The following is a 16,775-nucleotide window of genomic DNA, read 5'->3' as shown; positions in this document are numbered from 1 at the left end:
GGAAAGTCCTCAACATCAACCGGACTGACTCTCGGCGTTTTATTACAGTGAAACATTGTATTTTTTCAGCAAGGTAAAGAATATTTTGAAGGCAGAGAGATATCATCGTCCCCTCCATGCTAACCCGTTGCCGTGTATGATGCCGTCCGGGAAATTAAGTGCCAAAATACGGTGAATTATTTCAGAAACACTTGGTGTGTTATTCAATGGCACAAAATGTACCGTGTTGATTGAATTGCACTTGCCTGTGCAAAATCAACACTTTTCTTCAAGTCTATTTTGTAGCTCAGAGAAGTGTCAATTCAGAGAGAAGTGTCAATTGAGAAAGTTTCATTTAGCTGAGACAAAAGAGAAAGCGGGATTAAAGTTTCATTTAGGAGTGTTTAGCATTTTCTGGTTGACAATATTCAGTGTTGTATCGTGTCAAACTTGTTGATAGAATAGACTGCACTGGCAATGCTACAGACGACATGCTGAAGGAACTGTTGTCGTGATTGCTGACATCGAGAGGAGAAAAAAGTTTTTTTTTTAAAGAATTTACTTGTTTCTTCATAAAGTTCCCAATTTAAAAGTAAACACCTAAAAGAAAACTGATGATGTGCATGTAGTGCAGTGTTATGCTTGTTGTCAGTGACATGCTGAAACGACTGCAGTGATCGTGACGAGACAGTGTATGGGAAACGTTGGCCGCGCGCTGTAATCTAACACCAACCAAAGACGAAGACTCAATTTGTTGCAAATGTTTACTTTTCTAATGATAAGCAACATGTAGACTCGTCGAGCTCTGCAAGGCAAACCGGACACTCAATCAAATTCCACTGTAATAGTTGAGCGGTAATATGAGTCGATCGTAAAAAATCAACCCTGCAAAAGTTGAAACATTGTCTAGCAAACGGTCAGACGTAGTCTAAACAACACCACCACATATGTCCAAGCACTGTTCAAGTCTTATCACTTGCTTTCAGTGTAGTTGTTTGACTACATCTGACCTGCTGTACGACAATGTTTTCAATTTGGCAGAGTAGATTTCAATGTGATTGACTTGAATTACTGCTCAGCTGATAATTACACCTGACAGTGTTGGCAACACCTCAATTTAGACAATATGTCTACTTCACATAATGCTAATGCTTCAAAGCAAACCACTGTAAATCTGTATTAACGAATAAGCAATCAGATTAGATCACAACTCTCACTTCTCAGTATCATTGAAATATGAGGCAAGTTTAATCAATTTTGGTCAAGTTATTCCAGATGTATAGATCTCTAATTGCAAAACTTTGTTCAAAATGAAAATGAATAACACCATTTGCATAAAACTGCCATATGTTTGAATGATCAATAACGGTAGCATCACAAAATCTGATTTAATCATTTTCAGAATAGAAATTATTTTAATGCAAGCCATAGCCATTAAGATCTAGTCTGGTTCCCTGACCAATTCTACCGCTGGCTGCGCTGCTAACGAAAATAGGGTCAGGTACGGGCTATTGTAAGCATGGCTATCATTGGTCAATAGTACGAGTGCAGTGCTTGCGTTGAATTTATTTGCAACTTGAAGCTACCTTAGAATTTATATTTTGTATGCCCACAGAGTAATTTTACCTCCGTTTCCCGAATCAAGCATGCTATGTCGACATTGAATGAAAACCCAAAAATCATTTATCTTTGAGTCATTGTCGTATACCGGTATGCCAAAGGTCACCATGGTCACAAGGTCACACCTTTAAAAAATACCGTCAATGACGCTGTACCTTCTCTAATGTGTGGCCAGGTCAGGTAATTGGTTGTTGGCATGGAGTTGTTGGTAAATAGTTGATGATGTAGGGGCATGAGGTGGGATATGGACCCAAAGAACCCAAAAGATGATTAAATACATCAATCAACAAAATTCTAAGCTACAGTATAAACTGCCTAAAGATAGTTCAATGTGGAAAAAAAAGTTAAATAATTCAGAAATAAGAATTAACAGTCCAAAATAGTAATGACGCACTTCCCTACTGACCTGAGTGCATGTGAAATACACAACCTGGCATCTGTAAATTAAATGTATACCAAGTGATCATTTTAAGTTACTTTTAACTGTTTTTAATGGATTTTCCAAAGAGTCCTGTGGAAATGATGAAAAACGCTTATCTGGTCTTGTGTTTGTAAAACCTCATGGCTGATAATTGTCATAGTATTGAAAAAAAATTGAAAGTGAAGAAATTACTGTTTTTAATAGGCATATTTTCCTTGAAATACATGACTGTGTAAAGAATATATGCTAAAAGTGTTTAAGAGTAAATTTCTTTTCAAAAAATAATTTAATCTGTGACCAAAAGATTTTTATTCTTTGAGTTTACAAATTCAAACATTGCAATTTGTTCAATCATCTTGTGCAGTGCAAAATTTATAAAATGACTGAAAAATAAAAAAATTGGCAGAATTACAGTCTTTGTGATGTAAAATTATGGGTTGACATCACGATAATTGTTAATCTGTTCAAAGTACTACTATACTATAATTTAAAAAAGAAAAGTTCATGCAGAAACGGTAACATATATTGTCAGCAATGTAGTGTTAATTTTGACTTTACATCAAAATATGCCTTTGCTGGATACCAAATATATAGGGCGAAATATCAGCCATGTTCAGCAAAATCCACACAACAGCATTGATCCTTTTCTAATTTGATTTGATTTGCTTATGTTATCCTTGTATGACAGTCAGTACAATATGGAACTTGAACACAACACAGTGAATAAGTATGCTGTAAATGAAATGGTGTGGCTGCATCCACATGCAGCAATAGGAGTGCCTTTGTCTCTCACCCCTCATTTCCAACCTGTCCCATCCCTGAAAAAATAGTTTGGTCTTATATTTATAATATTAATAATTTCTGTATTTTTTAAAATGTGCGCATCTCAAAAACTTTTGATCATAAACATTTTTATTGTTTTTTATAGCTGACCAGTCAGTTAACCTGTTTATTTTGAATATTTGCGCATTTTTCCTCAGTATTTGACATTTTCAGAATACCTTCTTATTCAATTTGTCATTTTCTAAAAGTTAAAATGCTCCTTTGTGTGGTCAAGCTTTCCACAAGCATCAAATGTGGTACTTCATATAGGAAGGTCTGCCTCTAGAGGGCGGGCATCATGAACAGTGTTTGTTAGTTATTTCCTCCACATAAACTTCTGATTGTACTGTAAACATTGAACATGGCCGACATCCGATTTTCCTGTCTAAAACTTTCACTCATTTTCGTTCATATGACTCTGAAACTCCAGGAAACGATTGGGAAGAAAGAGTTATCTTGAAATATTGAGGTACTCGCCGATATTTTGCAAAATTTAATGAGAAAAAATGCAAGAAAAATGCCGACAGGCTTACACAGTGACCGTTGTCAGACTCAGAGGCATATGAATAGGCCCATATCACGTGAGGCCATGAGGGGATATCCACGCAACTCAGTACCAAACACTAGCGCACACAGAGTGAGCAAACACAAAGTGAGTACCCCTAACGTCAGCTCAGTAGTCTGTAATAGACCGTAGTCCGTAGTCAACTAAGAACCTTGGAGAAAGGCTTAACACTGTGGCTATGCCACTAAGTCCCTTTTGATTTTTGTCACAGCTCAAAATCGTTCTCCTGCACCTCAACCTGAACCATGAACACCCCCACCAGTTTATGATATGACCCATCACAATGGCATGACGTCAACGGATCTTGACAGACGGAAGTATTGACAGACGGAAGTAGTTGACACCAGCATACTGGTTTTTCAACTCTAATACCTTCTCTGTCTATAAATAGAACACGAGAAGGTAAAAATTCATAGGCGATAATCGTCATTTCATCACTAAATACCATAATAGAAGAACAGAGTCGGAGACTTAAAGTGAAGCAGTGCAAACAACTTCCATGTTCGATGTTTTGTCATCTGATTTCCGAGCTTGCCACTGTACAGATGTGCTGATCACATGATCTTGTCAGGTGACTGTGCTCATTAATACGCAGTCAAAATTCTGACTGAAACATTAGCCCATACCTGACCCTATTTTTGTTAGCAGCGCAGCCGGTGGTAGAGACGGGTCAGGGAACCAGACTAATTAAGATAAAATAACTTCTAGCCATAGCTGATTTAAGATTTCATGCACCAGGTTAATTCTAATCGAAGGAGTCATTTTGAGATATGAACCAACAGACAGACAGACTGACTGACAGAGAAACACAATTCGCAATAGATCACATGAGTGAACTTGTGAGCTAAAAAGTAGGTATGAGACATTGAGAGATAACTCAAAATTTTTTTGATGTAGTGCAACTGATGGAAGCAAGCAACCACTTTCTCACATGGCTATCTCAAGGTTGTTTTATTTCAGGTAAAAAAAACATAATTTGAGGTATAAAAAAAGTCTTGAGTCCAATATATATTTACTTTCTGCATAAACATATTTTATTTCAGCAAATAGCTGTTGCATCACACAAGAAAGCTCCTGGAATACCAAAGGCTGATTTATAAAAGTGTCCAACATTGTGACAATCCTATACAATAAATGCAAATATATACATTAAACAATCTTTATACAAAATGAAGTCATTAACACAATTCAAGTTGACTTCTAAAAATTAGAATGTACTTTAGAAAGTTTTTCTAATTTTACAATTCTTTGACGGTCTATCTGCTGCTCTGTGAACTCATTTGAACTTTTTGAGTAAATGCAGTTTTCAGAGTCTTGTTTTTGTAAAAAATTGAAAACAATATTTTCCCAATAGAGTTAACAAAGACAATACTGACCATTTTGAATTTAAAATATCCGCACACTTCCTCTGATACCAAAATTTGCATAATGACCCTTGATTCTATTTTTGATTGTGAAAGAGAATGGTTTAAAGAAAAAGTTTATAACTATCATTATGTTTGCACTACCGTAATGCCAATCTGGTAACTACAATAACCGTTACTGTGGTTTGCGTAATAAACCGTTGGCAATACGGGATTAGAACTACTGTCTAAATTGAGGAGTTGTCAACACTGTCTGGTGTAATTATCGTCTAGCTATAATATCAGTCGATCACAAAGAAATCAACTCCTCAAAAGTTGAAACATTGTCATAGGAGTTCTGAGGTAGTTAAAACAACAACATCAGCTTGGAACAAACAAGTCTCGCTATGCATTCTGGACAGTTAGCAAGATGTGTGTCGATGTGTTTTGTTGTTTTGATTACGCATGCCCTCCTTCTAGACAATGTTTCAACTTTTGCAAAATTGATTTCTTTGTGATGGACTGATATTACTGCCATGATGATAATTACACCTAACAGTGTTGACAACTCCCAAATCCAGACACTATGTCAAGGAAATTGCATAAATTCATAGATTAAGTCAAAGAGTCAAGAAATGTTGTAACTTAGAATATGAACTGGCATAAACAAACAGCTACACTTTGTAAATGAATGTTATTCATTTCACAAAATGAAGAAAAGATTTTGTTTTGGCACCTTAAAATAGCATAGGATTTGTTTCAAAAAACACTCATAGTTCTTAACCAATTAAAAACATGAGTATGTCAGACAACATTCTAGAATTCAGTGCATTTTCCAAGAATGACAGACTTTCTAACAGAAGACACAGAAGTACATATAAACTCCCATATTCACGCCCATATTTTCCCCAAAGGGCTGATTAAAGTTTGAATCAGGGTTTATTCTTTGTTAGTAAGCTTAACCAGTTCACCCCCGATTCCCTGTAAACAGGTCCACACTCACTATTGATAACAATGGGTTTGGGCCAAACCATGGTGGTGAAAGGGTTTGATATATTCTTGGCTACTGAATGACTTCACTTGGTATGTCTGGATACTGCCAGTGTAACTAGTATGGCTGTTGATGATTGCAGCATACCAGTAGATCTGGTCTATGCTTGTAGCTAAAGCTCACAATTGACAAGTATCACGTCCTTCATTATCTCAATAGAAAGGGTATTCTCTTGTCCTCCAGTCTCCGGAATATTTCATCTTGCAGAGACTTTTTTGTAAGTGGATGCAGTTGATACAAAGGATGGTTAACAGCTTGTCAGTTTCCACAGAAACCAGACAGGTGATGCAAATACCGTCTGCCTTCCCATAGGGCTTGCCAACATGCTCAACTGCCAAGGCTCCAGCGAGTTTGCATTGGACGGGTTCACCAAACGCATCCTGTGAGGGTTAAACACATGTAATGCAGTGCATTTGGCATATTAAGATATGACCATTAGAGGTTCTGTTGTGATTTTAAAAGTTGTGTACGACTGTATGCAAGTGGGTATTTATTTGCATAAAATGTATCAACAATGCATACAAGCCAACCGATATCATACAGTTTCTCAGTCTTCTCCATAAAGGGCATTGTAAGAACAATTATTGCATTACCACAAAGTACCTAGCAATCAGTAGACCTGAGGTGCATTGGACAGTCTTTTCTATAGAACTTTGGGGTTTAATTTTCCTTAGAGCTCCATAGGCTGTATCTTTTGGCTATTTTTTCAGAACTTTTGTTTTGTGGTTTCCCTACACTTTCTCCATTGAATCCCTAAACTGTAATTTAATGCCAAGTATTTAGCATATCAACACAACCTATATCCGTTGTTGTTGTTGAAAATCGTATTCAAGTCCACACTAGAATTCATTTGTAAACAATAAACAATGATCATTACATACATACAAGCTGTGTTGACAAAAATAGTATTCAAAATTTCAGCATGACAAACGGATTAGGGTCAGACACGGTAGTTGATATACAGGAGCAGAATACTGAAAAACTTGCCACAAGTTACAGCTTATGTCCCTTTAAATGTGCATGCTTTGTCAACTAAAAACAAAACCTAAGGACTTTTCAGTATCAACGCCCCTGAAATCATGATGTGCTGTACTGCAGCAATGTTCCATGCCATTATGCAGTACTCGTATATGTACACTGAGCAGCCTATTATGATTTCAATTAACAGAAAAGACTCTTTGACTAGAAGTGTATTCAAAGGTTCAACGAAAAGCAAATGATGGTGAAAATCAAAGAGGGCCTACAAAATACCACTCAACAGGCTCTAAATTGTCACTCATAGATAAAACACCACAGTATCCAAACGACATGAAACCCAAAAATTTAAAATCACGACATTATGTTTTTAATAATTAAATACAGTTTCCTTCCTTTTCACAATCCTTGCCAATACAGAACTTTTATTAATGATTGATTTGACACTGTGCATTACAATGAGGTACATGTACAAGGTTGCATTGAAAATTGCTGTCTGCTCCAATCTACAACTTTGCAATATCATGAAAAATTTCACTTGCAAGCAGGTGTATGTGTTTTATTTCAGTCCTGCATTAAACCACATTCAGGCCATGCAGGCCGAGTGCATCCTTATTATTGGGGGACAGCATTTTTCATGCGTCATGGATTATGCAGATGTCACTTTGTTTGTGTTTTTAAGAATAATTTCGCATCAAATGTACATCAGTTTGCCATAACAGAACGTCTGTTAGAAAACCTGCTTGGAGAGCATTTTTTTCACTGGTTATATTGTGAACAGAGACATGACCTTACGACTTCAGGCACAGTGAGATCATTTTTAAGTGAATTTTTCAAAATCGATTCTCAAACTAAGTATTTGAGAAAGTTTCACCAAAACAATATGATTAAAACAGTGCTTCCTTGTATTTATCCCTGCAAGTCAAAGGAATTGGTTGACAGGACTCTATCCATAGACTGTGTCCTACCTTATTAGTAACAGTGCATGACCCTTCCTAACAATCATCATGGGACAAAGAACGTTTCCATGACAAAATTACACCACCTTTCAATAGCTACATAGCTATGAGAGTATCCTACCTGGGCTACTTTTTCAATCAGCTGCATAGGATTAGTACAGAATATATCAACCAGCTGCAAATGCCCATTAAGCAGCAAGACTTTGGGAACAGCACTGTCCACAAAAAGAAAGAAAAAAGGTGTTTGACATGAAAAATATGTACAGTTTTCATTTTACACATTCGTACAAAATGTGTAATTGTACTAGTAACACTATGATTTATATGTTTCTGAGAAACTGGTGTCATTTTATTGATTTGTACCTGTGGTACATATAAAAAGAGATATTTTACAAGGAAAAACATCATGTTACCATTATATTATGCAGTGATTTGTTCTGTTTTTGTGAGTGAGTGGCCAACATTGTCTGTGTCAGCAGTCATTTGCCTTTCTGTTCACATGGAGGAGGTCATTAACTGGCACCCTGTGTTCTGGCAATAGTGATCTGTCTCTGCCGAGACCATAACCCCTTGGTATGATTTTTCTTACAAATTAGAGATATGTATTTCCTAAGACAAGAGAGACTTTCATGTTTTTCTTACCAGTGACTCAATGAGTCATCATCTTGAAAGGGACATAAGCTGTAACTTGTGGCAAGTTTTTCAGTATTCTGCTTCTGTATATCAACTATCATGTCTGATCCTAATCCGTTTGTCATGCTGAAATTTTGAGTATTCTTTTTTTTTACATATGAATTCTAGTCCAGACTTGAAAACAATTTTCAACAATAACAATATAGATTATACTCTATAGGTTGTGTTGATATGCTAAATACTTGGCATTAAATTACTGTTTAGGGATGCGATACAGAAAGTGTAGGGAAACCACAAAATAAAAGTTCTGAAAAAATAGCAAAAGACACATCTTATGGAGCTTTAAAAGATCCAGTATCTGAAGCATTGGATTTGAAACTTGTTATAATACTTACTTTTCTGAACTCTGGTTCACTACTATAAGAGTCCTAAAACACACCTTGTTGTAGGGATTAAGTATTGGTAAAACTTGAGGCTTTGATGAACTCTCTCTGTATGCAACAGCAGTTAGTATGAGTTGTATTATGTCGTAACTTCTGTTTTACATGCAGGCAAACAACAAAAAATACGGTTAAAAAGGTAAAACTTTAAACTGCAGTAAAATTGTCCCAGGATGCTGAATTTTCTAGTGATCTGATTCCTGGAATCTGAAACCCGAGTGTGAGTGCTCAATAAATGTGACCTTGGCCACCAAGGAATGATTATTATGTAGAATCGACCTCAGAGTCAGGTATTTAGACTCTCAAACTTTTACAATAATTTTATGATCTACCACTTGGGGCTCATTTTGAAGCTCCTATGTAAATAAATTTTCATCATCTTAGTTTTATGAAAATTAAAAAAAAAAACATTTTTTTTATATTGAGTTAACATGCAAATGGCAGCCATTTTGAATTTCAGCAGTGTTTTTGTTAAGGCCGGTACCCCGGTAAATGTTACCTGTGTTCCCCAGTCATTTTACCAGGGTTCCCCTTGGTACCGTATATCAATGCAATCAGATTAGGGGACAGCAGAAATGTTAGCAGGGTTCCCAAATCATTTACCAATGTTCCCCATCCTTAACAAAAACACTGTTCAATATGGTAAATGTTAGGAAATTTGTTTCTTTAGTACCCAAATTTCCATGGTGATCCCTGATTTTTCTTCTTGATTTGGTAAGAGAGAGGTTGAAAGTTTTTTGAGGAAAGTTTGAGCAAAAGTTAACATCTTTCACTATCGAGGTGCACACTACCTTAACAAAGGTACAAACACCAACACAACAATGGGTAGAAGGATGCCAAATTATTCAAACGTTCATGTAACATACCTTATTTGATTTTGAATATCTTTGCGGACATACCTTTCTTCACTGCAAACCAACTGGCTTGCAAAGATTCTTCATCAACCTCGTTCAAGGTTTTCAACTTTCCACCTGTGAACATAGGAAAAAGTGATACATTTGTCACCCACGATATGAACACCCAGTAGTGGACTGAACCACCGACCATTACAGTGAAAGCCAGCTGAGAACGAACAATTGAATTGATCTAAATTTTATCACAGTTGTGTAATTGCTTAGAGAATTTGTTCCTGAATTTGCCACAGTAGTGGCACTGATCAAAGGACTGTACATTGTACATGTATATTATAGAAATAACGGACGACGCGCTGACCATTAACGTTTATTTATGGGCAAGGGCGAGAGGAAAGCCAAAAATTAATGGGCGAGGCTTGCTGAGCCCGTTAATTTGGCTTTCCTCTCGCCCGCGCCCATAAATAAACGTTAATGGTCAGAGCGGAGTCTGTTATTTCCATTAAATTATCAGCCAACCCAGGAAAACCGTCAAAATTTCCGAAAATTTAAGGAGGGAACGACGACTGGGCCCAGAAACTGAGCAATACGCGACCCTCTGTCACGTGCGCTGTAAAAGATTGGCAAATCCGGAGATGTTTTCAGAAAAAAACTTGACCTACAAATGCTCCATTTTATTTTGTGATTGATTATGATTTACGTTTGAGCTGTAAAGTTACGATACTTTTGAGTTATTAATCTTATTATTCATATTCACGGGCATGTAAACAAACCATTACTGTGTATTTGTGGTCAGTCACGTGGTTAAGTTCGACCAATCAAAATTCGACGGACAGGGCATGGTAATATAATGACCCATAATATAACACAAACCAGGAAGTATCCTGCCTGGTACACTTTACATACAAGCAATTAATTGTATACATGTAACATTGCTATACGGTCAAATGTTACATCTATGTACAGCCGAGTCGGAGTCAAGCTTTACTCTTGTCATTTGCCTTGACATTTTGTGAAGTTGTTTGCAAAAAAAAGCGAAGTTGACAAGAGACCTAATTATTTTACTAATGGCCAAATATTATGAATCATTTAGATTCTTTTTCCTGCAGAAAATCACACACACACACACACACACACACACACACACACACACATACATACATTCCTACCAGCCAACTGGTTTTATTATCAGTACTATACACAATTACACTGGAAGCCTACTTGATATAACACTACCGTATTCCTCCGATTCTAAGACCCGGGTCAGCAACATGAAATGGTTGTAATTGTCAGGGGGGTCTTATAATCGAGCCATCCCCTGTTTTGAAATAACACTGCTAATTTATGCTAATTTATTTCACGACAATTCAGCATAACTCAAGACTTTCATACATATGTAGGCAGAATGTACTAAAGGTTACTTATATGAGCAACATCTGGCAAATTATTCTCGAGAATACACAAAGTCGAAATACATGTAAGGGGAGAACCATTTGATTTCGGGGGGGATATGGAGGATTTTGAGGAAAAAAAATTGTCACCAGGTGCAATAGAAGAAAAAAAATTGATCCTGTCATGGCCTGAGAAAAAAATTGTCATAACAGACAGAAGTGAAAAAACAAAAATTGTCACAATGCACCAGAAATGAGCAAAATTTGGAAACCTTATTCTCATGTATTCTTTGCCGGCGCGCCGCCATAGGCGGCGCAAATGTTTTTACCACAAGCAATTCTTATGTTTTTTCCCAGCACTTATGATATAAGCATTCACTACATAGGTCTACTTTACACCTCAGTGCACTCAATGTTTTCCTTCCCTTTTCTGACCCAAGAAATCATATTTCAGGATTTCTGTTGCAATATCTCAATGGCATAGGCACTATCTAAAGGGGACTATTTGACTTCTGTAAATTGTGAAAATTTAAAACACAAGACAGGAGTCAATAAACTAGTGTTAAAACTAATATATTATTCTCTCAATATAAATATTGAGGAACAACAAATATAATGAAATACAATGTGTGAGCCTAGTTTCTCTGACCACAAAAGATAACATACCATATTCAGGCTTTTCATTAGAAGCTGGCAGCTGGAGAAATGACACAAGAAGGGGACAGATTTCCGTTCCTGTATATTCATTTGTCTTCAGTCTCTGGCAAACAGAACTGTTTTTCACAAAATGTATTGTCATTGTTTGGTTGTTGAATGTTGTGACTCAAACACTGATCATGCAAAAAATGTAAAAAAATATCAGTGTTCAATGTCATTTTCAAACAGTTTTATTGAGTGCAAAATAAACTGAAACTCCTCTCAGATTGCACCATTAAACACATCAATTTCTCAAAATTTCCAATACGAGAGGGGGAACCCCCTCTCGTGCTCTCCCCCTTGGGGTGTTCTAAGAGTTTCACTTATTAAAAAAAATTTAAAAACACCTCTCAGATTGCACCAGACTGTACCATTGCACACATCAATATCTTAAAAAGTTCGGAGTTACAGGCCGTAAATAGTCATGACTCCCTATACAACGCATTACAAACTTGATGACCAATTAAAATAATTTTGCACTGCCACTCCATTTGAAAAAAAATGATGCAGGTCTTACAGTAGAAAAAAATGCTGTCACTCTGACAGGAAAAAAAAATTTGCTCCCAGTTACAGGTCGTAAATAGTCACGACTCCCTTATACAACGTATTACAAACTTGATGACCAATTAAAATAATTTTGCACTGCCACTCCATTTGAAAAAAAAATGATGCAGGTCTTACAGTAGAAAAAAAATGCTGTCACTCTGACAGGAAAAAAAAATTGCTCCCATACCCACTTCCTCCATACCCCCCCCCCCAAAAAAAAAACCAGTTTGAACGTCAGTTTGAACGTCGTGCAGATTGAACACTGAGTAACCTTTTACCTTTTTTTGGTGTATTTTTGTTCAAAATATTCACATGCTTTGTTCCCGGCCTTTTTGGTTGCAATTACGATTCCCGAATGTCATCCGTTAGTTCTAAACATAGACTTTTAGAAACGGTATTGATGACCGCGTGCGTGACCGTTATTTCCCGTACCAGCGTTCGTGTTAAACACATGGGCCCTCGTCAATCACCTCACACAACGACATTTTCGATTTGATAAACTTAAATTCGAATTCAAGCAATCGCTTACCAGACGTTTATAGCACAGTCCCTCAACCGCCGATGTTGGGAGTAATCGAGAAACAGGCTTAGAATATTTACCAAACTAAATGTGCCATCAAATTATGCGAATACAAAAGCTTTGTTTATCGTCTCACATCGATGTAAACCAAATCATGTCGATGAATAATTCCATTACTATGACAGTTTTTTCGATATAAAATCGTTTTCAAAACCAGGAGTCAGTACACATTTCACCGATGCATATATCTATAGATTGGCATCCTGAGCACCCTCAGAATCTAATGGTCCATCCCTGATTACTCGTAGCGATCGCCCCAAGGGCACAGCGCATTTGCACACTTGGTTGTAAGTCCCATCGTCCTCCACCGTGCAAATGCACCGTTGAGACAGTCTTCGTCATCAGAGTACAGATTCATTACACGAATTTCCATAGTGAACAAAGCATCAGCACACCCCTCTAATCGTTGGTTGCGTGGATACTAAGACTGATCGAGGTATCAATGTACCCCAGAAATTTTTCCAGTCTTTGCATCCAGTGTGACACCCGCTGGGAAAGTCCCAGATATTTTCTTGTAGGTCACTTCCCCACCTTCCTAGTCCTTTCAAGACAAGGTCAACCAAACTAGTGTCAAACACCAATCCAAAGCTTTAAAATGAGCATCCACAAGTTATAGATCAGAAAACAATTGTAAAAATCTGAGCGTCCAAATATCTGTTCCCGATGAGCATTTTTCCTTTAAAAGTTTGGTTTCGAATCACGGATATAAAAGCGTGCTAAGTACTTGTATATAGGCAGTTACTGAAAATTTCACCACACATTATCTTAAAAGATCACTGTCTACTATTGTTTAGATACTGTATTCGCTACTTCACGTATACTACCTTATACGTGCACAGTTGTACTTATGGTTTTCTTCGAAGTTTCAACATTGACATGTATTGATGGCCGGAGTTCTCAGTCACCACATCTATATTGACACTATGACCAGACCACATTGATTATATTTTCCCTGCCAGGTGTAAAGAATAAAATTATGATTGTTTCAAATATAACATTGAAGGTTGATGAAAGTTCAGACTTTCCATGTTTAAGCTTTAGTTTGAAATTGCTGAATTTCTCTAAACAAATTGCGGTTGAAGAATTGAAGCGTTTGATTCAGTCACGTGACACACTCAATCATTGCCTTCCGGTTGTCTTTAATTTTCACATCGTTTACTTGTTTTGGCACTCGAACCATCGCTATTTCTAGAGGCACCGTGACTCTATCGACATGATAAATATATACATTAAATAATTGACCTGGTAGCGAGAACATATTGCAGGCTCCTTTAGCGACAATACGCGAAGTTGAAATTTAGGAACGTTTGCCGTACATATCGATACGGTTATGACATCCATGTAATGGTGAAATGTTTCACCAGATATTAACGGAACTTTGCGTGCATGCGCATTGCAACACACATAATGTAACCACAATTAACGACCTAAATGAAATGTATTACATCTAAAAGTAATTGAACATTTTAAGCTACTCTGCCATGAGGCCACAACACCCTACTAATAAATTAAAATTCAAACATTGTGATTCAACATTCCCTCCTTGAATAATTTAGACCAAATCCTGGTAGGAAATCGAGAACGCATATCGAAGTCCGGCATATCTTTAATCTCAGCATTTCGAAACGTTCCATAAGACATGATAGGGACAAAGCTTTGACTTTTGACTAAACAATTAAACTTTTTTGTTCAATTAAACAATTAATTTACTTGTTTTGACTAAAGTATTCGGAAATGCACCACGTTTGTATTGCAGACACAGCTCCATTGCCTTCAATATGCAACATTAAATGTATTTTGGCACACACCAAATGAGTTCTAGTCCGCACTTAAATTTAAGCCGTCAACGCTAACACCCAACGTACACATGTGTAATGCCTTCCTTTCACTGTAATAATTAACTTGGCAGGTGGTAACCTCTTAGTGACCTCCAAGGCTACACTGAGTTTTTATGCTTATTTCCTTGACAATTGTGGTTTCCTATTACTTACTAAGACTGTTTACGATCAAACTGTCTTGTATTTAGTGATGTACTGTTTTAACAGATGCTAAGCTCATAAGAGATGACCGGAGGTTGACGTGACTCAAATTCCGGGTTGAAAGAACACTTCATCCTGTTTGGACAATATTTCATGTCCTTTAATATTTTCCGACGTATCTGTATTTAATTAAATTTGTAGCTTTTCCGACATATCTTCATTTAATTAAATTTGTGGCTTAAGTCATTCATTATAATATGTACATTTGGAAACTATTTAAGTTGTACACTTTCTAGAAGTAGAGGAGAGTGGAAAGCAGAACGAAGCTGAGAAAGGGGTTGAGAGCGGAGCTCTGCTGGTAGAGACTTCTTTGCGCTTTAGTAATAAAGGCTGAAGTTGTACTTACAACCGACAACTTTGGTATCAGCTTCAGTTACTGAAATCATTACGACCCAACACCGGTACCTCAAGCCAGAGACAGCTAAGGGAGCTTTCAGTAATTACAGGGGGTGGGCCGGGGAATTTCGCGCACACCTGTACCGTAAAATGTGACCCTCTCCTATCCTCCTGTCTAAAATGTGACCCTTCCCCATGTCCAACATTCCAAAAATTGACTCTCCCCAACCACTTAGGTATTCTCCCAGGAATAACTGAAAAGGTATCAGTTAAGTTACATAACAATTGGTTCAATTGTTATGTTAAGGACAAATTACAGAGGGGAGGGTTGGTGTTTTTGGAGGGACAGTCGCAATTGATCACGCAAGAATGTTGAAGAGATATGGTATTTCATACAATTGAGAGAGAGTCACCATATTTTGTGCAACTATAAGAAGGCAAGATGTGGCTGATTTAGCGCTTCATCCAAAATATCAATCATAATACATGGAGTCTATCAGGTATATTATTGACAATTTTCCCCCACAAAACATGCTATATCTGTATATTATATATTTTTGATAATGTATTTAAATGTACTTTGCTTGGATTGGGAAGTATAAATTTGCATTCGTGTAGAAGAAATTGATTTCTGAATTTCATCTAAAAAGATAGTTGACTATCCATGGTGTTTATAATGAAACTATGAATAGTTTTTTGCAACACAAAAACAGGTAAATCTTTGCATTTGTGTACTCGTGATTATTGATATCAATGTTCCTGATTTGACAAGAGTGGTTACAAGTCTATGGTTGTGTAAGAAATTTGATTTTAGAAATTCACTAAAATATCACTTCACTATGCATGGGGGTCTAAGATGAAACTATGAATAATTTTTTTCAGTACAAAATTAGATAAATCTGTGAATTTATGTATGCTGAATTATTTACATTATTGTTCTTGATTAGATTAGAGTGGTTACAAGTCCATGGTTATGCAAGACATTTGATTTTGGAATTTCACTGAAAAGTTGATTAAGGTGAAGTACTACGAATTATGTCAAAATTAGGTTGTGGTGTCATTTTCTTGAAACTTTGCACAAATATTCTTGGAAGTTGTGCAAGTGCAAAAATGCAATAAAAAATGGGGGTCACCACGCTCGTTTCCATGGAAACGGGCGTTAAAATGGCGTCGTTAGAAATAAATAAAAATGATATAATTCACTTAAACTAAGAAAGCAATTATAAAACGCTTAGCAAATGAGTTAATTTTAATAAATACCAAGACTTAAGATCCATATCTATCGAATGTATAGTTTTCATGATGTTTGTATAGAAATTTTAACATAAGTATCGATTACAAAATGACGATATCGAAATTATATCACTACATAATTTTCGAACTTTCTTCCTGTCGCTTTGAATGGTGTCATTTTGACCAAACTTGGCGAATAAAATCCTGACATAATACCATTTAGTTTACACTTTTAATAAAAGGGTGTCACCACGCTACTTTTTACAATATCTCCAGTTGAATGGGTAATATGCGC

The 16,775-nt window shown here is 36.6% G+C and overlaps 1 long non-coding RNA gene across 1 annotated transcript; it reads right to left on the bottom strand.

The window, feature by feature from the left end:
• Positions 1–4,374: 4,374 nt before the first annotated feature.
• Positions 4,375–9,773, bottom strand: LOC139116846 (uncharacterized). The gene is made up of 4 exons (XR_011548401.1): positions 9,675–9,773; positions 8,764–8,904; positions 7,857–7,950; positions 4,375–6,181 (listed from the first exon to the last, which is right to left on the bottom strand). It is a non-coding gene; the product is annotated as an uncharacterized lncRNA (long non-coding RNA).
• Positions 9,774–16,775: the final 7,002 nt, after the last annotated feature.

The sequence above is a fragment of the Ptychodera flava genome, chromosome 2 (genome assembly GCF_041260155.1).
Source record: "Ptychodera flava strain L36383 chromosome 2, AS_Pfla_20210202, whole genome shotgun sequence".
In the NCBI taxonomy this organism is placed as follows: domain Eukaryota; kingdom Metazoa; phylum Hemichordata; class Enteropneusta; family Ptychoderidae; genus Ptychodera; species Ptychodera flava.
Note: the sequence above shows the minus strand (reverse complement) of the source record. Positions and strands in the feature narration are given on the sequence as shown.